Source organism: Macaca nemestrina, chromosome 3 (assembly GCF_043159975.1).
Source record: "Macaca nemestrina isolate mMacNem1 chromosome 3, mMacNem.hap1, whole genome shotgun sequence".
Lineage (NCBI taxonomy): Eukaryota > Metazoa > Chordata > Mammalia > Primates > Cercopithecidae > Macaca > Macaca nemestrina.
This window is the reverse complement of record NC_092127.1, coordinates 65,661,711-65,688,624: the sequence shown is the minus strand read 5'-3', so window position 1 is coordinate 65,688,624 and position 26,914 is coordinate 65,661,711. Positions and strand designations below refer to the sequence as shown.

General features: G+C 36.8%; 1 long non-coding RNA gene across 1 annotated transcript in view; it reads left to right on the top strand.

The window, feature by feature from the left end:
- Nucleotides 1-26,770, top strand: part of LOC105486124 (uncharacterized) — a 329,958-nt gene extending 303,188 nt beyond the window's left edge. Inside the window, exon 12 of the long non-coding RNA XR_011620990.1 lies at nucleotides 23,391-26,770. This is a non-coding gene — a long non-coding RNA (uncharacterized lncRNA). The remainder of the gene's footprint in view (nucleotides 1-23,390) is intronic.
- Nucleotides 26,771-26,914: the final 144 nt, after the last annotated feature.

Here is a 26,914-nt window from a genome sequence, read left to right as displayed (position 1 = left end):
GCTATTTCTTGAACTCTACTTTATTTGAACTTCATGGGGCTTATAAAAAAAAATAATAGCTTTAAATAACAAGCCCCGATCTCCCCTAAGAACAAGCAGAGAACAATTTGAAAGGAATCACTGCACACAACATTTAGGTTTCATCCTGTGTCCTCGACTGTTTCAAAGTTTTTGGCTTCCTTTTGGGTCTCCTTTAAAATCAATATCACTCATGAGTGCTTCCTTGCCTATATTTATAAAAATATGTATATATTTAAGATGCAGTTACTTTTCAGAGCATCGTTTCCTCTGATTTTCTTGCTTCCTTCTCCCCTTTAAAAAAATTTTTATTTCTAAGTTAGCAGAATGACTGTAACTTTTATCATATCTTATCTTAGAATGACAGATTTATCCCTACTTAGTGCCTGCCTGGATGTTGGGTGTGGGAGCAATGATACACAATTTACACCAAAAATTGAAATAACACGATGCGTAATTTTAAAAGTGAATTTAGAAATTTCTAGAATTTTTAGAAATTTTCTAAATTTGTAAAATCTACTGCAGGATATATTGGGATACTATAGAAATTGTCATTTTTGTAGGTAAAAATAGTCAAATACTGCCAGTGTCAGGAGGTTCATTAATTATGTCACACCTGCATTTGTTAGACATGTTATATTGATTTCCATTGTTTTTACTTCAATATACTACAAAACTGTAAACATTTATTTGGAAACAAATAGAATCTTCCTCATCCCAGCTTCGTGAGAACACCACTCTAAAAATAATTAACGATGTCTAATTCCCTGATGTACCATTTCACAATTGCATATGTTTTTTCTAAAACTTCAATTACTTTCAGTTGTTGCCCCAAATGAGTGGAAATTCATAACATCACTTGCTGACTTTAGCTGGAATTAAAGTACCAATAATACTCTTTAAAAATCTATATATTTTGCAATGAGATAGCTGGGTTATATGATGATGTCACTTTCAGCAACTTAATGCACAATATCCAGTTTTCTCTCCCATGGGTTTGATGATTCATCTGTCTTTTCCTGCTTCTGGATGAAGACCATATTTTACCAGTAGTCCTGTTACATCCTCCCTTGTTCAGTAGAGGATTGATCCCACCAATATTCTTTTTTCCTGTTAATACCTGTACCAAGCTGTTGAGGAAATAGTTTCAAAGCAATCCTTGAAAATGAGATTCTTGTCTCTACATTAAATGAGGAAACATTTCTTTCAAATGGGAGAGAGATTGTTATAAAGCCAAAATTACTTGTAGTCTCATCTAAATATTTAATTTTACTTTGTTACTAACGTTACTTACTGTAGTAAAAATTTTTCATGGGCATACCCCACTGAAAATGGAACCTATGGTTCAATATATCATATATCTTGTTTCTGTGTTATTACACTATGTTAATAGTCCATATATTTTCCAGACTTAAATGAGATGAAAATGTATAATATTTCCTGTATTGATACTCAATACATGAAGTTGCCAAATTATTATGAATAACCTAATTTTTGATAATAGTCAAAATTAGTTTGTGAATGCATACTGAATCCTTCCATCCATCTGTTTTTCCATCCATCCATCCATCCATCCATCCATCCATCCATCCATCCATCTGTCCTGTTCATCTATCATTCATACTTTATTCTGGATACTCTCTATGTAGAGATGGTTTGAGGATTTGTGGAGAACACATTAACTTTTTTATAGTGTTGAAGAAAAGGCAGAGAGGTTGGCCTTAAACTTGGAAATGAAGGTTGAGGCATAATTCTACATTGGTTTCTTGAAGGATGTGATCATTCAAAGTCAGGAAAGAAAAAATAGAATAAAACACATCTTTTGTTGGAAGAAAGTCATTAAAAACAAGAATAATTGCAATTTTACATTTATAAACAGACGTGAAATGCATTACAAAGATACTCAGTAATTGTTTTCCTGAGGAAATAGCTGGTGTGCAACACACAGAAGCCTTCCAACATTTGTCTCTGCTTTTCTGATTCGAGATAAACTTTAGTTACAGTTGAGAGATAAAAGCGTGATCTTGAGCCTAAGGTCTATAGAATGAAAAAATAAATAAGAAAATTAGAAGCTCTTCTAGATAAAAAAGGAGAAGGAGAAGACAGATGGAAAAAGCAACACACATTTAAAATGACAATAAATATGAGATTGATTCGAGAAGGAAAAATGCGGTATTTGGAGTTAAACAGGATTGGGTTAGAATCTCTAGCTCTCTTTTCCTTTGTAAATTCAGGTAAATTATTTCAATGTATCCCAATATACATTTTCTCAATTATCAAATGAACTCAAACATTTTCGTGAAAATTAAATGAGATAATATATGAAAAGCTATTATAATTTTGTCTGCACTATAAGAGGTACTCAATATTTGATAGATACTTGCCTACATTACTTTTGGCATGAATCTCAGGACTTCTGGTAAGCTTTTGTCCACATCATTGGACACACAGTAGACTTTTAAGAACACTTAATAGAGTTCCTGAATTAATTAGGTTTGGATTGTTAAGTTCACACTTCTAAAGATAAATTCAGATACACTAATGACTTTCTTTCTCAACTTCTTTCCCCAATCAGTTTTCCTAATTCAGTGTTTGAATGTTTATGTCATGTGACATGAGGGAGTGGGTGGGAATACCAGCTATTTTCTCTTCTTGACAATTATCTATATTCCATGTATGATTCAGAGTGGAAAAGAGAGGCAGGAGGTGAAATTCAAGAGAATCCTTGTCTGAAACCTTGAACAGGCTGGCTAAGGAAGTGGTGAAATTTTAATGTCTTTCCTTTAACTCTTGGCCCTTGAGCTTAGTCAGAGGAGGAACATGAAAAGCTTTAGAATCCTTGGTATTTCGGTACCTCCTCAGTTTCCCTTTACTTCAAGTTTCAGTTCATTTCTGGCTGGAAACTGTGATACTTTCCCTGATCACACCAAGGGAGATTTCTCTGTCTTTTCCTAATTTACATACTATTGACTACTGCAATACATACATATTACTTTAGTAATAATTTGAACTATTATGTTTCATATGTATGCAAATTATTTTCCTAAATAAGCAGAAAGATATCTTCCCAGCCTGTATCTACATGGTGACTATCACAGTATTGACAGCAGCAGGAGACAGACAAATTCCTAGGCAGACAAGGGTGAGTCCCCTGTGAAACCCAACCTTCAAGCCAAAGACAACCAGAAGCCTGAAAACTGGGCTGCCAGTTCCAGATAGAGTTCATGACGACAGTGAGAACTTACTTAATGCCTTTTAGTAAATTGAATGGTGCTTTTTCCAGGCACACCCATGGACCAATCAGCATGAACTCCCCCATTCTGAGCCCATAAAAACACTGGACTCAGATATACATGAGACTACCTGCCTTTGGGCCCCGTCTCACACAAAGAACTGCCCACTTTGGGTCCCCACTCATGTCGAGAGTTGCTCTATTGCCCAATAAAGTCATTCTCCGCCTTGCTCACTCTCTGGTATTGACGTAACCTTGTTCTTCTTTGACATGGGACAAGAACCTGAGACCTGCCAAATGGCAGGTGTGAAAGGAGCTGTAACACTGTAGCCCTCCCACCCTCTGCCGGCACTGGGCTGCTGCCTCACATGATGGGACCCAGCGGAGGGCAGGACCAGGTCAGTCCAGGAGCCGCTGGCCAGAGTGGATGGTAGGAACAATTGAGCTGTGCCATGCCCCGCATTTTCCAAAGTGTGCAGGAGTGAACAAGCTGAAACATGCCCCCGCCCCTGCCCCCATATACTGCTCTGTAGGTGGTGGAAACAAATGTAAGCTGTAACACAAATGAGCTGTAACACGCTGTCCCTGCCCTGTTTGCTGCACTGAAGGCAGCACAAAAGAGAAGGAGCTGTATAAGTCCTTGGGGGCTCAGGTCTTGGGACTCCCTGGGCAGGAGCCATAATACTCCTTGGGGTTCCATGGTTGCTGGCATCTCTGGGTTGGGTGCCACCACATTCTCCTTGTCCAGATGTCAGTACCCAAGGCAGAAGACAGTTCCATCATGCCCAAATCAGCACAGAGCCATGGCAGGTGTGGACTCCAAGGTGGCAGTGCCAGCAGAGTGCTTCCTACTGGCCCGAGTGGTTGGAGTGAGCCCAGTGGTGAGCCCAGAGCCCAGCAAGGCTCAGGCAGGGCACTGCTGGCTGTGGAGATTTGTGGCTGCCGAAGTGGCATGGAAAGAATCCTGTGTCAGTATTCTGTATATTATAGTGTGAAAATATAAATATTGCATGCATAGTCTATTCATTCTAACTTGATGATATAAATATATGTACATATTTCTCATTTTCAGATTTATTTGGTTTTTCCTTTTTTCACTCAATTTGTCAGCATATGCATTTTATTAGCTTAGTTTTAAGAATTAACAGTTTGAATTTTTATGTATTTCTGCTTTCTAATTTGTCAATACTTCCTTTAATTTTATTATTTCCTTTCTTCTCTGAAAATTGCTCATTGTTGCTTATAAAGTTTCTAAAGTTGGGCCAGGCACGCAGGCTTACACCTGTAATACCAGCACTTTGGGAGGCCGAGGCAGGCGGATCACGAGGTCAGGAGATCGAGACCATCGTGCCCAACATGGTGAAACCCTGTCTCTACTAAAAATACAAAAAATTAGCCAGGCGTGGTGGTGGACGCCTGTAGTCGCAGCTCCTCGGGAGGCTGAGGCAGGAGAATGATGTGAACCCCGGGAGGCAGAGGTTGCAATGAGCCGAGATCATGCCACTGCACTCCAGCCTGGGTGACAGAGCGAGACTCCATCTCAAAAAAAAAAAAAAAAAAAAAAATTCTAAAGTTAATGCAATTTACTTATGGTCATTCTTTCTCATTTAATCATGAAACATTTTAAAACTGTGACTTTGTATTTAAGATTAGCTAAGCCCTGCCTACTTAAATTTTATTAAAGTGTTTTTACTTTCCTTATGTTTTAGTTTGATTTTATTTTTTAAACCATTGTGTCAAGAGGAGGAAGCCTGGACATATTTCATTTTAGGTCATTTATTTGAGGGTTCTTTTCTGTCCTATACATTTATTTGCTCTCTGTTGCATAACATTTTTATTATTCAGCAGATTCTTGACATACTCATATTTAATATTTATGGTATTAACATTTATGAGTTACCCTGAAGTTACGTACGTGTAATCTTTTTCTATTTTTCTGAGGTTCACACTGGAAGTTAATGTGTTATAAAACTAGAGAACAAGAAAGGGGTAATCAGCAAGTCAATAGTTCTAGTTGTCCATTGAATATTCCTACTTCAATATAGTTGGTGGCTGTCTCAGGGATGGCAGATCCACCACAATTCTCCTTAAGTGTTAAGAGTTATGAAATATCCTCAGTTATGCGATATTATATTTGGTGAAGTAAATTATATTAGACAGGTTTTTTCCAAGTTTAGAGAATGAAAATATTTTTGGAATTGTGTTTGTATGTGTAACAAATCTTATCAATTTATTACAAAAACTAGTTTATATTCAACTTATTTACTTGCTACACAGTGCTTTAGGTCTTTAAACCTGTCTCAACCATGGTCTTAATGTCAATTTTTTCTTATTTTCAAACTCTTTTTGTTTCATGGATAAAGACCTATACAATCCAAAAGTGCACACATATAATGCTTTGTTACTCAATACATTGTTTCTCCATTCACAGTTTCCTTGAGGATTATACCCTTCAACAATGTGAAATAACTGTCTTTTATTCTTGATTATTAAATTTGGCCTTGAATTTTTACCTTGTCTAATTTACTACTCCTTAGTTTCCTTACCTTTTACCTCATAAATATAATACTATACTTTTATTGGTAACTATTTGTGTATATTTTTGAGGTCTGAGTATTTTAAGTAATTAATAGTTGGATTTTGTTTTAAACACTAACCTGAGTGTTATGTGTTTTTAAAACATATTTTAAGTGAGAAATTTGAATAAATGGCTTAAACTCTGAAAGATACAAAGTGACATATAGTAAAGAACCTTTCTCATATAACTTTCTCCTGGATCTGTTTCTTCCCTTCCAGAAGAAACTACTGTTATCAATTTCCTGTGTATCTTTTGTGCAGTAATTTATGGCTATATAATTGAGTGAATAAATGCACACATTTTGTGTGTGTGCACGAGTACGTGCATGCACACATACACACACCCAAAGAGTTCCTGCATCTTGCCTTTTTTTCTTAACAATTAACCATGTAGATTGTTCCATATGAGCACATAATGTGTTTCGTCTTTTTAAGTGGCTGCATAGGATTCCATTTTGTATGTGGACTCAATTTATTTCATTATTCTCTTTATGTATGGTTAGGATGTTTTCAATCTTCTGATATTAAAATTTTTCAGTGAATAATCTTATGCACACCCCATTCATTTTTCACATTTTTACTATATATATAAAATCTTAGAACTGGAGATGCAAGATCAGGGGCATTTGTAATTTCCTTTTTAGAGAATGTATTTTAATTTTTTCAGTTATTGAGTAGATAATGCACCACATATTATAAAATCAAAGAAGACAATAGAGTAGGGGCAGACTAATGCCCCTTTCCCCCATCTCAGCCAAGGCTGTCAATACTCTAATTCCTAGAACTTGAGAGTATGTCACATTACATGGAAAAAGGACCTTGCACATACTTGGCAGATGCTATTAAGGTTAAGGTCCTGGAATGGAGAGATTATCCCGGATTATTTGGTGGACTGATCTAATCACATAAATCCTGAAATTGGAGAACACTTCCTGGCTGCAGTTACAGAGAGATGTGAGAATAGATGCAAAGTCAGAGAATCATGATCTTCTTGTTTTAAAGATGAAGGAAAGGGGCCACAAGTCAAGGTATATGAGTGGTCTTTACAAGCTGAAAAAGGCAAGGAGACGGATTTTCCCTTAAAGCCGTCAGGAAGATACGCAGCTCTCCTGACACCTTGATCTTAGCTCAAGGAGACACTTGTCAGACTTCTGACCTCCAGAAATTTAAGGTAATAAGCCTGTGTTGCTTTGAACCCCAAAGTATGTGGTAATTTGTTACAGGAGCATACACAATGAATAAAGGGGGAAATAGGGAAGAGTAAATCTCCATATACCCCTTCCCAAAGTAAACTGACGTCTCTCAGCAGATGTAGCCTTTCCCCACTTTTCTATGCCTGCTTTCAGATATATTCCATGCCTTTACAAGCACTTACATATCATATGTCAGGGATTCTAGGGAGCTTATTTTTTCCTTTTTTCACAACTGTGAAATTTGGATGCACCTTACAATCACGAGTTCTTAGACTTGAGTTCTCCTTAAGAAGATTTGCATTTGCTTTTGTCAGTCACTAGAAATGCTACCAACCTGAGATTATTCTTAAATTATCTGCTTGAGCACTCTCTAAATTAAATCAGAGAGGTTAAAAATCTGTTGTTTTTTGAGCCTCATTGATAAGGTGAATTCGCTCCACAATCCCATGTGAGTAATGGTTTGTGCTTCAAATTCTTGGGGGAGATTCTTTTTCTCTCCAAGTAGTGTCAATGTCAAGTTTGAGACCAGCCAGTTTTCCTGCTATCTCTCTGCATGATAGGTTTGGTTTCCATTTGCCCTTTTTTTGAGAATGTAGCCATTTGATGACTCAGCTGTATGTATGGATACTTAATTAGATTCTCAAGTTTATCCTTGGGATAAATTGCAAATAAAAATTGCGAATTAAAATGAAAAGCTCTTACCTTTGATGACATACGCTATATAAGGGAATTTCCTTCTATGGAAAGATTTCTGTATTCTCTGTTGTAGTCTATGGAGATCAAAAGGTTTTGTCAAGTTGTCAGAAAGATATCAAACATCGCTGCAATCATTCATGTTAGGAACATTCTTTTTTATTCTTCTACTTTGTAGTCTCAGTCATAAGACATCACCAATATTAATTGCATCAATAACAATGATGTCTCCATCTACTCTCACTGTTCCTGAATGTTGGCACATATGAAAAGGAAAGAGGCCTTGCCATGCAATCTGGACTTGTCGCTCCCTTTACAGTCAAGGAAATTCCCTTCCTTTCTCTCTCTTCTTGTGTATTCTGCTTAGTGGCCAAGCTCCTCTTTTTGTTAGAGCAGCTCACAGCTACTTCTTGAGAGAGAAAGAAAGGTGAGAGATAACTTTTCAAAGATAATTTATATGTAAAATGTGTTTATTCTAATCTTCTATTTGACTGTCATTTTTGTGTCAGGAATCTAGGTTGGAAATAAGTTTCCTTCTGTGTTTTGAAGGCATTTTCAAATCATTTTGTTAATTTCTTGTGGTGATGTTAGTGAATGAAAGCAATTCTGATTCCCAGCAATTTGCATGTAACCAGCTTTTCCCTTTGTTGGTTAGTTTGTTTTTTCCATTTTTATCTGGAATCTATTAAAATCTCCTCTTTGCATGTTTTTGAAATTTTACATGAATGTACTTTGCTGTAGATCTACTTTTGACATTGTGTTGGGAGCTAAGTATACCCTTCCATTATAGAAAATCATGTCCTTCAATCTTGTGATACTCTCTTGAATTATTTTATTAATAATTTTCTCCCTCTGATCACCTCATTTTCTATATTTCTTTTTCCTCTTTGAAGTTCCTATTATTCTGATGGTGAACCTCCTAGAATGTACTTTCAAGTTTCTTACCTTTCTGTCTTAATCTCTGTGTTCTTTTGTTCTATATTCTAGGATAATTTCCATAACTTTATGTTTTATATGCTTTTAAATTTACTTTAACATTTTAAAACATGTTTTATTTTATTGTACTTATTTTGTTTCCTTTAAATATCTTATTTTTAAATATTTAAATTGTTTTCTTTTTTCTTTTACATTTTAAGAGCTACTTTTTGTTCTCGACATATTTCTTTCCTTGGAGGATGCCCATCTGGCTTCAGGGCTGCAATTTATTTTCTTATCTTCTGTTGATATCTTTTTTTTTTTAGTAACTACCTTTAAAAAATGTCTCTGCGTAGTTTCTATTTCTTCCAAATTTCTTTTATTCTTTTTGGTTTGTTTAGTCTCTATCTTATATGGAAGAAGCTTTTCTCAGATGACAATACTGGGATCTCTGCTAATGACTAAGGCTGGGGGAGTAAAAATTGATTGGAAGCATTGACATGTGGTTGAGATTGAGGACTTTGACTTCATTTCAGGGTGATCAGGAAGGGCTAATGACGGCATACATGTCATGTAATTCCCTATTTTCATTAGGTACTCAGTTGTTTAACTATGCCTGGAATCCTTTTGTCCAGACAATATCCCTTTTACCTTCTCCAGACATTAAACCTTAGTATTTTTTCAAGGATGCAGAAAAAAGTAGCTACCTAAAGTCATAAAGCAGGAGAAGGCATCTAGGGCCTTAAGGATCTAATTACTCCTTAAACATCTTCTCTTCATCTTTCACTTTATTGTAGCACAACATCCTTCACTCCAATTCCAAATTTCCCAATGCAACTGCATCCTGAGCATTTTAAAGATTGTCCTGTTTAAACTGGATTGCCTCCCCACTGTGCTCACTACAGTCTTAGATCCCTTTACTAAAGAGCTGAAGCTTAAGGGTTTTAAACAATTTTCCAGTGGATACCGCCCCAAGACAATTCAGGGAATGTCTCATATAGTTCTAAGGGGAAAGTCATGGGGCTTGGTTTGTGGGCCATGTAGAGAGAAATTTTGAAAAATTATCATTTATCTTTCTCCTTTTCACCTTTAGTCTGCTGTTCAACCTGTATAGTGAGATCACTTTAAGTAAAATCCTGTTTTACTCAAAACACTATGAATTTCTTCCAGTGTAACTCCAGTTCCCAAATTCTTACTTGAACTTTAATATATCATTTGTGGAAGAAAGACCACACTAATTTATCCAAATTTCCCTTTGAATAAACTTTAAAGTAGCCAGAGCAAACGTAATTATACTTTTACCGTTAATCAATAATAGAGATTTGCTAAAAGGAATACCTGAAAATCAATACACCCAGCTTGTTTGTGTGTTGGTTGGTTTTGGTCATCATGACCATATGTCCACCACTTTCAAGTTTTAGAATTGATAATTGACTTCTCTTATGGGAGAGAGAAGAAAAAAGAAGAGGAAGAGCAATTAGATTACATGATTTAGGAAGAGAGGGTAGAATAAAAAAATGCCAGAGAACAGAATTGAAAAGTAGGAGTTTTTGGATTTTTGTTGATACTGTTTGTTTATTTTAACCTTAAGGCCATTCGATTTGGGTGAGGAAGTTTACAGCTTTGAATGACCAAATAATAAATTCAGTAATATAATTTTTAAGTGAAGTCATGTAGCTCTTTATCTTTTCCTCTTATAGGCTATATTCTAAGGCATCCAAATACTTAAGGTCTTGTTTATAAAGTTGCTCAGAAATCTATGGGATAAACAGACCAAAATTTGATTCCATTACATTCATAGTTCTTAATTAAAATACACATACATAAATTCAGTTTCACAATCGTATATCTTGATGGAGTACCACTTCGTTATATGGCCTATGTACTTTGCTGAGCATATAAATTTGGCTAATTACGTAGCTCCTATCCTTAGCAAATTTATAGTGCAGATGGGGAGAAAACAGCTGAACAGATATTTCAGAATAATGTGATCCATGTAGACATTTATCAGTTACAACTACAATTGTGTATCACAGAAAGTGGCTTAAGTACAAAATGGCATTTATTGGCTCATATAAATGAAACATTCAGGGGTATGCTTCCTTTTCTCTGAGGCACTAATGCATTCACATAAAGTCACTATCTTTAGGCCCCACAGAGGAGCCCTGGCTTTGCCAGGCTCATATTGTTAGCCCACCAAATGTTTAGGAAAATAGATTCTAGCTTTCTCTCTAATTCAAACTGGAATCGAATCTCATCATCTTGAATCGGTCTTATTTGTCTTGTTAACATCTGCCTTAACCTACTACTTTTATTACTGTGACCAAGCACACTGGAGTATTGCAGTAATACTGAAATGCCTTGAATGAGTCGTGTATGTGCTGAGTATAGAGTGTCTTCAGCCTTCGGGCCCGGCGCCGGTGGCTCATGCCTGTAATCCCAGCACTTTGGGTGGCCAAGGCGGGCAGATCACGAGGTCAGGAGATCGAGACTGTCCTGGCTAACACGGTGAAACCCCGTCTCTACTAAAAATACAAAAAATTAGCCGAGCGTGGTGGCAGGCGCCTGTAGTCCCCACTACTCCAGAGGCTGAGGCAGGAGACTGGTGTGAACCTGGGAGGTGGAGCATGGAGTGAGCGGAGATCACACCACTGCACTCCAGCATGGGTGACAGAGCAAGATTCCATCTTAAAAAAAAAAAAAAAGAATATCTTCAGCCTTCAGAGCAGGCAAGCAGAATCTGAGGTAGCCAGAGTCCCCTGACTAGCCACCTGTGTCCATCAGCAGCTTCATGTGACATTCTAATTAATATCAATTTTATGTGGCCCATGCTAAGGATAAGATTGGGAAGTGCTGTCTTAACCAATTTTTATTACTAGAGAGATACAGTACTTTGATTGGCCTTCCTTGAAGTTGGCTGATGTCAATTATATGTGAATTCTATGAATGGACAGTCAGCGAAAGAGTATAATTCCTCTAAAATGCCTTGGGTAGGTTGTTAGCAGAATGAAGGAGTTTAAAACAAATGGTCACTCAATGCAGTGGTGAAGGTCTGATTCTGTATTTTATTGTCAGAAAATTGGAGCTCTTCTCGTGCTCTAGAAATAAAATATCACAGAGCTTTATGTTTGAAATGTTTCTCAATGGATGCATTGACAAAATATTTGTAAGAATGCTACCTTTTTTCTAACTTTACATTAAAATTAAATGTTTGAGTATTTACACCAAGCAATTTGTATTAGTTAAAAATAACCAGGAAAAGAAAAGAAGAGGAAGAACTTGAAGTGAACATTTTCAAGGAAAGTGTATCCCTGTGTGAAAGCCTCCACTTCATGGGCATGACAAATACCCCGTGATGTAGGCCTCCATTATTTATAGGCCTGGAGCATGCTTTTAACAGTCTGGGGAACCCCCAGGGAAATTGGTTTCTTAGGATTATTGCAAATAAGATCTGATTAGTTAATTATTCCTTTGTCTGAAAGAGCCCATTAAATTTGATGAAGGAATCTGTCAATACATTAAAAGGTACAGCTGAGCAAAAGGTGAGAACAAATGCTGACAAGTATGGTAAACATAAGACACACCTGACAAGACACAGGACAAGTTAAGCAAATGGCTCATAAAGCTGATTTAGCAGGAGGACAGTAAAATCCTTCCTTTCAAGGGATTTGCCTTTTTACTAAGCATTTATTTGGAGACAGGGTCTACTAAGGAAGGTGGACGGCATGGTTTTTACTGGAATTTACCGACATCAATCTCGTATAATAATTCTTTATAATGGCACTAAATCTATTAAGTTCTTACAGACATTTTCCCTTTACATAAACATTTTCTTTGACTAAAGTCAGACATTCACTCTTTCTCGGCCATAATAATTATTTTTGACAGATACTCTTCTGTATCTCTTTTAAACATCATACAGAATTGGGTTTCTGTTGTGGTGAAAGTCACCATAAGGTAATGATTTAGAAATAATTACGATGAGAAATTGGCCTGGGGAAGACCCAAAAAACTTCACCCTCTGCTAAGAAATTGTATAGCTACTGTTTCATATTCCTCTAGTTATAGATGATTTCATCCAATAACTACTATGATAATAGTTATTATTCATATAAAGGCCTTTAAAAGGATGGAGATTTATTTTGTTTTTAAATAAGCACCCAGGCAATTAGATGTTTATTCAAAACATATCTGAACCTCATTGGTCTGGAAAATGCTTAAATTCATGAACGGTTGCACAATTTGTAGCTCTGGATCCCTTTGGAAGACAATGAAACCAGACTTCTTGGTAACATTTTATAGTAGTCTGAGATTTTCTCATTGTACTGTCTAATGAGATATCTACATGTATTTTGTTTTTTAAGGCTGTGGTGAATGTCAAGTTATGCCTGTGCTTTGGCCGTCATTGCTACTGGGCAAAGTCTGTTCTCTAAGTTATACCCCTTTATTAACAACAATGTAATGCTAGATGCTGAAACAAATAAACCCCAAATTCCTTGTGGCTTAACATAATATAAATTTATTTCTCACTCATATCAAACTGAAGTGGCAGCTGGGGCTCTACTCTCTGCAGCTCATAGGGACCCAGTTTTATGAAACACTCAGCGTCCAAGATCACTCAGCCTCGAAATCCAGCCTGCCGATGGGAATAGAGAGAGTGGAAATCTCATGGGAAAATATTGTTAAAATATCACTTCTGCCAACTTTCCATTCTCCAGGATTTAGTCTCATGTCTCGACCCAGATGTAAATGGTCTTGGAAAATGTTCCTTCCTGGGGGAGGGGAAGAGGCTCCTTCTCAGCAACTAATGCATACTGGGAAAGAAAAGCAGAGATATTTGGTGGCCAGCTAGCAGTCTCTGTCACAGCCTCTGCATAACACTTTGCTGGAGCTACAGTTGCTTATGACATGTGTGTCTGAATGAAAAACTGCCATGGAAATAAGTCTCCAATCTTCAGTGGGCTTTCCATTTTAGGCAGCGAGGAGAGCTCCAAAAACATTTTGTTAACTCCCAGTGTTTTAGGGACAGTGAAAAGAAAAATCTTCAAATTCCCACTAGTCTAATGGCTTTGGAGATCCCTATAACCTCTGAGCACATTCTGCCTTCAGCATTGGCCAGGCCTGGAGACAGCGACCAGAGTTCCAGCCTTCAAGTATGGCAGACCTATAGGTTGAGGGTGCTGTTTGGTTTTTCAGTGGCCTTAAGGTATCCCCGAATTCGCCATTGGTTGGTATGGGCTGAAGATTTATGTTAAAGTACTTAGTTTTGACAAATTAAACTGACATTATACATTTTAAAAACTGAAAATGTTTCTATGAAAGGAGGTTGATGTTTTAAGTAAGCCAGATGACTCTTTTCTCAGTTCACTCAGTAATAAAATTATTAATAGAAATAGTAAAACTGCTTAGATAGGGCCCTGCTCAAAGCATTTTAGAGGTGTTAACCAATTAAATCTTCAAAATTACCTTGTGAGGTACCATTAGTACCTCCACTTTATAAATCAGCACATTGAGGTTTGGAAATTTGCTGTGTCAGAGCTCCAGGAAATGGTATACCCAGCATACTAACCCAGGGAGTATGACTTGCTGGCTTAAGCAACCAGGCAGTTAACCACTACACTGGCTGTCTCTTCCTTGGCTCCTTGATAAGCTGGTAAGATGAAACCCATTGTTATAGTGACCCTATGTTTTCTATTTTATGAGAAAAACCAGTGTGCTAAACTGGTTCTCATGAGTAGTACAGCGCACTAATATTTCTAATTGTGGGGCCTAGATATGGCTTAAAAGGTGCAGTGAGGATGTGGGACTGGGAGGTGCTAATCATGAGATAGATAGCAGGTATTAAAGACATTTGATGAGAGATAGGCAAGATGAGGTCAGTTTACTATGGAGAAGAGCCAGCTGAAATTTGCATGTATGTGCATATACAATATAAACCAAAGAACTGCTGGCAGGATGCTACATTCCTTTATGGTGAGGTAAGGCTAAAAATGTATGCTTGTCTTCCCTCCAACACCGGCAGTGAAATAGCTTGTTTTCTGCTACCTCCTTTCCAATCTAGCTCCTTCACAAAGCATGCTACTCCATTTTGGTGTATCTTTCTGTTGACTACCTCTGTGATTTATTTAGAAATTATTAATCAGATGCTGTCTTCTTAAAAATATAAGTGCTCATGTAATTTCTCTTAAACAAGATTGCAAATGCACTGAAGGTAGAAAGAAACATCTTTTACTTCCTTTTTCTCTATATATATCAGTTCGTGGGATACTTAATTTTCACTAAGTGTATTTACAGAGAACCATATGGAGTGGAAAATCATAGCCAAATTAGAGCCTTGTAGTCAGTCAATTCTTTCTAAAATGCCCACTGTGTTATAGTTTGCTTTGATTCCAAATTATCAGTGTCCTTCTCAGATGCCTGAATGTAGAAAACATATACCTCAGACGAAAAAGTTTTCTGGACAAACTGCAGCAAAGATGTATACTTTGTTGGCTGGAAAATCTTCTGATTCGACCATGAGGGAATCTCTAATTGTCACAGCTGGTAGAAGCAGAAAAAATGAATAAGATCAAGATGCTTGGACTTTTTGCTGGAACACAGAAAAAGCAGGACACAGTAGAGTGATGCCTGAATGACCACATGTGTGCTGCGGATGGCTTGGGACTCCCTGCCACACTGCAAGCGATGTGACCAAGTAATCATTTACAGCTTTGTCCTTACTTCAAGCTTGGCATGGGATTCAAACACTTGTTTAAAATTATAGTAGACTGTCCTATTTAAATTTATTTTTATACCGGCATTTTATAATGTAATTTGACATGCAAAGTAGTTATATATATTTTAAGTAAATTGAACAAACAGAAAAGGGTACAACACTTTGGCAAACAAATAAACATCTGTGAGCGCATTTTTCCCACTGGCTGGTTATAGAACCCAATTCCAATTACTTGTTGCAGCAATTATCTAGAAAATCTTTTGGAAATGCAATTTTAAAATGTTACCAGAAAGGGGTTCCATTCCAGACCCCAAGAGAGGGTTCTTGAATCTCCTGCAAGAAAGAATCAAAGAGAGTCCATAGAGTAAAGTGAAAGCAAGTTTATTAAGAAAGTGAAGGAATGAAAGAATGGCTACTCCATAGGCAGAGCAGCAACTTGGGCTCCTGGACTAAGGATACTTAACAGTTATTTCTTGATTATATGCTAAACAAAGGGTGGATTATTCATGGGTGTTCTGGGAAAGGGTTGGGCAGTTCCCAAAACTGAAGGTTTCTTCCGTTTTTAGACCATACAGGGTAACTTCCTAACAATGCCATGGCATTTGTAAACTGTCATGGCATGGCTGGGAGTGTCTTGTAGCATACTAATGCATTATAATTGCGTATAATGAGCAGTGAGGACAACCAGAGGTCACTTTTGCCGCCATCTTGGTTTTGGTGGATTTTGGCCAGCTTCTTTACTGCAATCTATCTTATCAGCAAGGGTTTTGCAATCTGTATTTTGTGCTGACTTCCTATCTCATCCTGTGACTTAGAATGTCTAACCTCCCGGAAATGCAGTCCAGTAAGTCTCTGTCTTATTTTACTCAGCACCTGTTCAAGATGGAGTTGCTCTGGTTCAAACACTTCTGACAGATGCAGTCAAATGTAGGTAACAATTATTTTTGGAAACTTGGGACAGTATTTTGAGGATTTGTCACTTGACATGTTATTTACATCTTTTCCTATACACACCCAAACCACCTTTCTCTGTTCTTGATAGCATAGGATTCTGACAGGACTACTTACTGGCACATATCACAGTTCCTTAAGAATACTTCATCTTCTTCCACAAGTGTTATTTCTGTAGTTAGAGTCAAATTAAAGAATTATATACGTTGATGGTATGTATTTGTAGGAACTTTCTGTGAATATTTTTTGTATTTCTATTTACAAAATTATCTGCAATTCCATAAATCATAAAGACAGACAAGAGATATTTATTCGTCCAATAAAAGTTCAAATTGCTTAAAGCTCCAAGGTCATGTTTTTTTTTTCCCGCAAAGAATATGCTTTTCACATACGTTTACTCATTCAACAAATATTTATCAAATATTTATCAAGTGCCTCTCATGTGTCGGGAAGTGTTCAGGTTACATGAAATACATTATTGGGAAAACAAAAGCCTCCGCTTTTATTGAGGTTATATAGTAGCATGGAAAGGATGACTATAAACAATAAACATAATAAATAAGCAAGTCATACAGTCTGTTAGAGAGTGATAGGTGCTGTGGAAAAAACATCAAGCAGAGCATGTAAGTGGAATCAAAACAGTGAATAGCTGGTTGGGCAGTGTTGTAATTTGAATAGGCTGATTTGGATAAGTGTACTAGAAAAGTTGGCATTAGAGCAAAGACTTGAAAGAGGTGAGAGGGTTGGCCATGTGGACAATTTGAGAAGTGTTGTAGGCAGAGATAACAGCAGTGAAATAGTTTTAAGTAACAACTTGCCTGAAATGTACAAAGGGCAGCAAGAAGGCCAGTGTGGCTGGGACCAAGTGCAGAGAGGAGGAGGAGAAGAGGTTGGCAGATTAACAGTGTGGAGGAGAGGGCAGCTCAGGGAGGGATTTGTCAGCCATTCTGAGGACCCACTTCTAATAGAGGCAGAAGGCAGAGAAATCCTAGGCAGACATGGGCAAGTCCCTGGTGAAACCCCACTTTAAAGCCCAAAACATGCTGAAACCTGCAGACCGGAGTAAGAACTTCTATTCCTGTTTGCTCACTCTCTCTTGATTGGTTCTTTCTGAATAACGCCTTTTAACAAATTGAATGTTGCCTTTTCCAATACTACCTATGGCCCACGCTACTCCCACCCTGTGCCTGTAAAGACCCAGACTCGGTTGGTAGAGTGGAGATGGTCTGGTGGAAAGGAGATGGTCTGATTTCAGGGAAGAGACCTCCTGACTTCAGGGGAAGGTGACCTGCCTTTCCCATCCCCTCTCCCGCTCCCCTCTCTGTGGAGAGCTGTTTTCATTGCTCAACAAAATTATCTGCCCTCGCCATTCTTCAGTAATCAAGTGTGACCTCATTCTTCTTGGATGCTGGACAAGAGCTTGGGTCCCACCAAGTATGAGTACTCAGAAAGACTGTCACACTGGCCCTTTGCCTTTGCTGGTGGAGGGCAGCTACCTCATGCAACAGGGTCAGGGGCTGACTGAGCTGCTAACATACCGCTGTTCATTGGTCTGTGGACAGTGAAACTAAAAGAGCTAATCAGCAGACTAACACCCGCTCTGGGGCTTTGGGATCACAGGCACTCTTGCCTGAGTGCCACTGTGTTCCCCTCAAGATGACATGCCTGGTCTGGCTGCAGGCCCTGCTTGGAGTTTGCTCCTGTGTCAGCTGAGTGGCCGGCCGAATCCCGTACTCACTCACTCATGTGCCTCCTCTTGAAGAGGCTGAGTATGTTGGGCCAAGTAGGCAGGGTACCCTTGCTGGGACTCCAGAAAAGGGACTGAGAAAAATCCTGCATCACTTCTACTCTGAATGAAATGAGCAGCCAAAGCCTGTTCTCATAGCAGGTTCACACAGCTACCTAGTGTAGGTGAATAAAATATTATCACTCCATTTTGTAGATCAAGAAATGAAGAGATGCTGAAAATTGAGGGGGCATGAAAAATAATCTGCTTTCAATAATTTCTTATGAAAAAGAAGTGAAAATATTTGTAGAATGTCACTTTTTGACAGATATTCCTCTTGGGGCCTGTCACGGTTAGCATTTTAATTTCTTTTTAATGCTTACAAATAATCGTATAAGACAGCTGTGTATCCAATTCAATAAATGAGAAAATGAAGGTTTAGAGAAGGTATAAAATTTGTAAAAGTTTACACATATAGTGAATATAGAGTCACAATTAAGTCTCTCTCACCTCAAATAACAAAACATTTTGTAAGGTTATATTGAAATAGTTTTAAATTTTAGACTAGGAATCATTTCAAACCCAGGAAATAAGACAAAATATATAAGCATCCAACACATATACCTCGAAATACATAAGCATTCAATATAGACCTCCAAGATTTAAAAGCTATTAACTTTTTACCATGTTTGCTATAGGTCATTTTTTTTTTTTTTTTTTTTGCCTTTAGAAAATAAGATATTTTTTCTCATTTGATGGAAATGGGAATACTATACTGTCATTATGTTAATTGGAATTTCTTTGATTATTGCTGAGGTTAAAAATCTTTACATGTTTTTAACCATTTAGTTTACCTATTTTGTGACTTGTCTGTTTATGTTCTCAGCCATTTTTCTGTTGATTGTCATGTACAAGAGCTCTCTATATTGTAGATAATATTCATTTGTTTGTTATAGTCGTTGCAAATACTTTCTTTCTTTCTTTCTTTCTTTTTTTTTTTTTGAGGCGGAGTCTCACTCTGTCACCCCTCTGGAGTGCAGGGGCACAATCTCAGCTCACTGCAACCTCCACCTCCCAGGTTCAAGTGATTCTCCTGCCTCAGCCTCCCGAGTAGCTGGGACTACAGGGGTGTGCCACCACGTTTGGCTAATTTTTTTTTTTGTATTTTTAGTAGAGATGAGGTTTCACCATATTATCCAGGATGGTCTCGATCTCCTGACCTTGTGAGCCACCCGCCCCGGCCTCCCAAAATGCTGGGATTACAGTCCTGAGTCACTGTGCCAGCCACAAATACTTTCATCTAGTCTATGACTGGTATATTTTTTCATCATTTATTATGTAATGCACATGTAAAATCTTGGATAAAACATATATTTTTTGTTTTAGTCATCTTTCTGATCACAAAAGCAACACTTCAATTTTTCCTCATTAAAGTAAATTATCTTTATGTTTCTCATAAATACTATGTATTATGTTAAGTTTATAAAAGTGGATGTTAAATATTGTCAAATATATTTTCTGCATTCATGAGATGATAATATATGTTATCTTAAATATATTAATATAGTGAATTTCACTAATTGAAATCAAGAAGTTCTTTGAAACCAGTGAGAACAAAGACACAAAGTACCAGAATCTCTGAGACTCAGCTAAAGCAGTGTTAAGAGGGAAATTAAGAGTACTAAATGCCTACATAGAAAAGCTAGAAATATCTCAAACCAACACCTTAACATCACAACTAAAAGAACTAGTGAACCCAAAGCAAGCAAACAATAAAGCTAGCAGAAGACAAGAAATAACCAAGATCAGAATGGAACTGAAGGAAATAGAGACACAAAAACCCCTTTCCAAAAAAATCAATGAATCAGGATTTTTTTTTGAAAAAATAAAATATAACAAAATAAAATACATAGACCATTAGCTAGATTAATAAAGAAGAAAAGAGAGAAGAATCAAATAGACACAATACAGTATATTAAAGGAAACATCACCATTGATGCCACAGAAATACAAATAACCATCAGAGAATACTACAAAAAACTCTATGCAAATGAACTAGAAAATCTGTAAGAAATGGATAACTTCCTGGACACATACACCCTCCCAAGTCTGAAACAGAAAGAAGTTGAATCCCTGAATAGATCAATAACAAGTTCTGAAATTGAGGCAGTAATAAATAACCTACCAACCAAAAAAAGCCCAGGACCAGACAGATTTACAGCTGAATTCTATCAAAGGTACAAAGAGGAGTTGGTACCATTTCTTCTGAGACTATTCCAAACAATTGAAAAGAAGGAACTTCTCCCTAACTCATTTTATGAAGCTAGCATCATCTGATGCCAAAACCTGGCAGAGATATATCAAAAAAAGAAAACTTCAGGCCAATATCCCTTATGAACATTGATGCAAAAATTCTCAATAAAAAACTGGGAAACCAAATCCAGCAGCACATCAAAAAGCTTATCCACCAGATCAAGTTGGCTTCAATCCTGGGATGCAAGGCTGGTTCAACATATGCAAATCAATGAAAATAATTCATTACATAAACAGAACTAAAGACAAAAACTACATTATTATCTCAACAGGCGGAGAAAAGGCCTTCAATAAAATTCAACATCACTTCGTGTTAAAAACTCTCAATAAACTCAGTACTGATGGAACATACCTCAAAAGAGTAAGAGCCATTTATGACAAACTTCCAACCAGTATCATGCTAAATGGACAAAAGCTGGAAGCATTCTTCTTGAAATCTGGCACAAAGCAATTATACCCTCTCTCACCGCTCCTGTTCAACATAGTATTGGAAGTTCTGGCCAGGGCAATCAGTCAAGAGAAAGAAATAAATCGTATTCAAATAGGAAGAGAGAAAGTCAAACTGTTTCTGTTTGTAGGTGACATGATCCTATATCTAGAAAACCCAATTGTCTCAGCCGAAAAGTTTCTTAATCTAATAAGCAACTGCAGCAAAATCTCAGGATATAAAATAAGTGTGCAAAAGTCACAACCATTCATATACACCAAAAATAGAAAAGCAGAGAGCCAAATAATGAATGAACTTCTATTCACAATTGCTACAAAGAGAACAAAATACCTACAGCTAACAAAGGAAGTGAAGGACCTCTTTGAGGAGAACTACAAACCACTGCTGAAGGAAATCAGGGAGGACACAAACAAATGGAAACACATTCCATGACCATGGATAGGAAGAATCAATGTTGTGAAAATGGCCAGACTGCCCAAAGTACTTCATAGATTCAATGCTATTCCCATTAAACTACCATTGACATTCTTCAAAAATAAGAAAAAAGTTACTTTAAAATTAATATGGGGCCAGGCATGGTGGCTCACACCTGTAATCCCAGCACTTTGGGAGGCCGATGCGGGGGGATCACCTGAGGTCAGGAGTTTGAGACCAGCTGGGCCAACATGGTGAAACCCTGTCTCTACTAAAAATACAAAAATTAGCTAGGTGTGGTGGTGGGTGCCTGTAATCCCAGCTACTTAGGGGGCTGAGGCAGGAGAATAGCTTGAACCTGGAAGGTGGAGGTTGCAGTGAGCCAAGATTGTGCCATTGCACTTCATTCTGGGTGGCAGAGCAAGACTTCGTCTCAAAAAAAAGAAAATTCATATGGAACCAAAATAGAGGCCACATAGCCAAGGCAATCCTAAACACAAAGAACAAAGCTGAAGGCATCATGCTACCTGACTTCAAACTATACTACAAGTTTTCAGTAACCAAAACACCATGGTATTGGTACAAAAACAGACACATGGGTCAAAGGAACAGAATAGAGATCTCAGAAATAAGGCTACACATCTACAACCATCTGATCTTCGACAAACCTGACAAAAACAAGCAAGGGGGAAAGGATTCCCTATTTAATAAATGGTTCTGGGAAAACTGGCTAGCCATATGCAGAAAATTGAAACTGGGCCCCTCCCTTAAATCTTACATAAAAATTAACTCAAGATGGATTAAAAACTTAAATGTAAAACCCAAAACTATACAAATCCCAGAATAAAATCTAGGCAATACTGTTCAGGACATAGGCACGGGAATGGATTTCATGACGAAAATTCAAAAGCAAGTGCAACAAAAGCAAAAACTGACAAATAGGATCTAATTAAACTGAAGAGCTTCTGCACAGCAGAAGAAACTATCATCAGAGTGAACAGACAAGCTTGTAAGCTATCCATCTGACAAAGATCTAATATCTGGAATCTGCAAGAAACTTAAACAAATTTTCAAGAAAAACCAAACAACCCCATTAAAAAGTAGGCAAAGGACATGAACAGACACTTCTTTAAAGAAGAAATTTATGTGGCCAACAAACATATAAAAAAATGCTTAACGTTACTGATAATTAGAAAAATTTCTTAATTTCCAAACTTACAGAAAACTTCCAGTTTCTTGAATTGATTTCTAATTTCTAGTCATAGAAAATGGTCTATGTGATTTAACTTATTTAAAAATTGTTAAATTTACTTTTTAGCCCAGGATGTAGTAAGTTTTTATAAATATGCAGATTGTAAAAGAACATGAATTCTGTAGTTGTTGAATGGAGTAGTTTATAGAAGCCTACTAGGTCAATTTTTAAATTCTGCTATTCAAGTTTTTTACATCTTTATTGTTTTTTCCTTCTATTATATCCTTATAGAGAAAAATCTCTGACCCTGATATTTTATGTATATTTTTATCCTTCTGGTTTTATCGATATTTGCTATTTTACTAAATATGCTAAAATTTTAAAAATAAAAGTAATTGGTGATCAGTTGTCTATTTCATCTTTTCTCATAAAATGACCCTGTTGAAATACAATAATACTTTTTGCTGTAACATCTCTCTCTCTTTGCTATTGCTATAACTAAAATTCTATTTTTAAGGACAAAGTGTTAATATTTATGAGGTAAATCTATTTCCAATTTTAAAATTTATAATCTCTGTATTCTTATTTTTATATGCATTATTAATAAAAAGTGTTTGTTGGGTGTCTGCATTTTCGTCTACTTCTGCCTTTTAATTATAACATATGGCCCATTCGTGTTTAATATAATTTTTGATACATCTTGGCTTAAATTCTACTAACATTTTTGCTATATTTATATGACCTGTTCTATATTGCTTTTTTCTTATTTTTGTCTGCCCTTTTTTGTGTTTGTGTTAATTCTTGTCATTGCATATTCTTCTATCATGTAGTTGAAATTCATAACTTCTTATTCTTTAGTAGGTATGCTACAAAATACATGACACTTAATTTATCAAACCCAAAGTAACTTAAGACATTTTTCTGAAGGGGATTTGGAATTAAAGCCTAGATGGTAAACCTCCAGAGTTTATTCTTTTAACACCTGTTTCCGTTTTCATTGCAGACTGAGAAATTAAGCTCACATCATATAACTGAAGTTGAACAATACTTTTCTATCACCCTGGGTAAGGTACATTCCTAAATAAACTGGAACTTACATCAGAAGCCTCGGAAAATTAGGAGAATAAAATCCATTACTTTGTGTATTAAGAAGCTCAAAATCCCATATTTGATTCACTATAGAATTACTTCAGAATCTCATATGTTGTTTTTGTTTAAGCAAAATCTGAAATATATTAAAAAATACCCACTGCTGTGTTGTCTATTTGCTTTTCTCTTTCTAAATGCCCTTTTGAGAAATGTTGCAAAAATTTTGTCCTGACATGTGGGGGCCCAACTATTTCCTGCTGTACTCAGCTTGGAGGACATAGCCTCTAGGTTATACTCTTTTGAAACTGTCCTGTTGAAATGCATGTTTTGATTTTGGGATTTTCCAGATGCTTCATAATTAGGTCCCATGTGTTAAAACTTGTGGAAATTCAGTATGTTTCTCAATGTGAGGCATCTAAGTAGTTCACAACTTTAAGGCAATTAGTCTATTAACTGGGATAAGTTGATTAATTCTATTAAATTCCATTGTTTACATATTACATGTTTAATCTATTCCCTATTCTATGCTTTATTTTTTCATTTGTCTGAATTATTAAAAGTCACTACAGTTTAACATTTTGAGCAATTTACTTTTTATATATAATTATATCCTTTGGCTATTTAAACTGAAGACACATTATATATGTAAATCAAATTAAGAAAAATAAATAGATAGTGTGTTCACTTACAACAGGAGGCTATCCCTGTGCTAAAACTTTCTGCTTCTTTTGAGTCTCAGAATTGTGGAATCACATAATATTTTAAAAAATCAGAAAGAACTTTAAATATCATGTTCACAGACTTTCTCACTTTCCAACAAGAAAACTGAGACCAAGAATGTTTACCAGACAGGTAATGCCTGAATTAGTCCTAGAATCCAGATTTCCTTATTATTTACGTGAAGTCCAGAAACATACCATATGTATTAAACATAATGGTTTAAAACATTAATGAAGGCTGGTTCTGAAAGTGGGAGGGTTCATATAAGTCTAAAATTTTAGTCTTTGCTTAGGTATCCAAAACTTTATTGTTTTAAAGTTTCTTATTGGAGGAAGCCACTTTTCAGTCACTTTGATAGGCACAAAGGATTTTGCAGTGAGGAAAACTGATATAATCATAAAAATAATTATGAAATTACAAATGTTAATTTGTAAATACTCATTCCCTTTTTCAAACTAATTGCAGGTACCTCTTACAGATCTTTTAAACCTCAGCTCAAATCTCCTTTCTTAGAATACCTTCAGACTAGGTCAGGTCTCTGGCCATGCACCCTTGTGTTATTGAACATGTTCTCACTCATCATTATGGGATGACACAAGCTATGTTTGAAGCATATACTCTAGATCATGGAGAGCCTTATAGGTCATAGTGAGGACTTGGGTTTTTCTCTTTAAATAACTGAAAGCCAATTGAAAGGTTTTAATACTATCTATGTTTTTAAAAGATTGCCCGGGTGCCTTCTTGTAAGGCAGTAAGCATGGTCGAGGGAAATCCTTTAGAAGACTGTTGCAGTAGCACATGGGAGACAATGAAAGCTTCTTCTACGAAGTCACCCTGGAGGGAGAAGTGGATGAATCTGATAGATATTTAGGCAGAAAATGGGAAGAACATAGATGGGAAAATATTGTGGATGTGGTGGATGGCAAAAAGGTGACAATATTTGCAGGTCCTCTCAGTTAGAGGTGAAGCTTTTCATTGCCCTGTTGATTGGGGACCGGCCTTGTGGCCAGCTTTGGTCAATGGGACAGCAGAAGATTGAGGTCTGAAAAGCATTTGCACATTGGGGATCTCTCTCACTGAGCATGAAACAGCACTCTGCGAACAACCAGGCTGGCCGGCTGGAGAATGAGAAATCACGTGGAGAAAAGCTTTCATTGGTACAGCTGCGCTAGCCAAGACCCCTGAAAGAGCTTTGCTGATAACAGCCATCACAGACCATATCAGAAGGCCTGCCAGGCTGAAAACAGCCCAAATTGCTGACCTCCTGCATTTTGAACTAAATAAATGGTTGTTGCCTAACTACATTATATTGTGGAGTGGTTTGTTACTCAGCAAATGCTAACTGATACCATGAGTAAAAGAGAGAGAAGTCTATGAAATAAATACAATTGATACTTAAATGTGTACACACACACACATACACACACACACACGCTCACATTACATGAAGAGCCACAAAGTATAAGCTCTGTCTCCTCTCATCCCTGTTTAATTCACATTTAACTCTATCTAATTAACAGTCCATTTTATAAACATCAATTCCGTTAGCCTAAGAAGCTTCTCTTTCAAAGGTTTATTTTCAAATTCACCTTTTATTTGTTGCAATTTATTGTCCTAAATCTAGGGTTTTAAAATTATTCTTAGAGAGCATTAAATAAACTAGATGTAAATATTAGTGATTGGGAATTTGGAAAATGCATTTGAAATGTGAACAATATATGTGTTTAAGTAGCTAGGGAAAGATTTCATTGTGGAAAAGATTTGATGTGAGGATCCTTGATGCATATGATCCACTGTTGTTATTAAAAACATTCACTTGTAAATGCGAACATTGTAATACAACTACTTCACATGATGGAAACTTCTGAAAATGTAAGGGATGCTTTATCTGAATTCAAGAAAAGGCTTTGTGTTTATATTAAGTTAATTTTAGATCACATAGAAATAAAAGAGAAAATTCGGTCTTCTGAAATCTCTTTCTGATAGATCTAGTATCATATCAGTCAGTTGCTGTGATTAGGATAAGTGAATAGCTTACTATCCAATAAAATTTAGACGAAGAAAATATTAGACACAGCTTTGGGTATTTATTTTCAAATATATATTATTACTTTTGTGGTAGGTAAAAACGTTTTCTTTATCACTCGTAGAAAGCCAACCTGGTTATTTTAAAACACTTCACAAAGTTATCAAACTGCTATTTCTTTTTGTGATGTGCAGATTTTTCAGCCTTTCACACAATACAAGCACTTCACATTTAGAAAGGGAACTGAGTATCAGATGCTCTGAAACTTCTTTGTGATTTTATAAGGTCACAGATATTGAACTCGTTGATAGATAGTTTCATACTATTAAAATCTTATTGACAAATCTATTAAAGGAAGTCATTTAAACAAAATATCAATAAGAATTACGGAGAATAGGCCGGGCGCTGTGGCTCACGCCTGTAGTCCCAGCACTTTGGGAGGCCGAGGCGGGTGGATCACGAGATCAGGAGATCGAGACCATCCTGGTTAACGCTGTGAAACCCTGTCTCCAGTAAGAATACAAAAAAATTGGCCGGGCATGGTGGCGGGCGCCTGTGGTCCTAGCTACTCGGGAGACTGAGGCAGGAGCATGGCTTGAACCCAGGAGGTGGAGCTTGCAGTGAGAAGAAATCGCACCACTGCACTCCAGCCTGGGCCACAGAGCAAGACCCTGTCTCAAAAAAAACCCCAA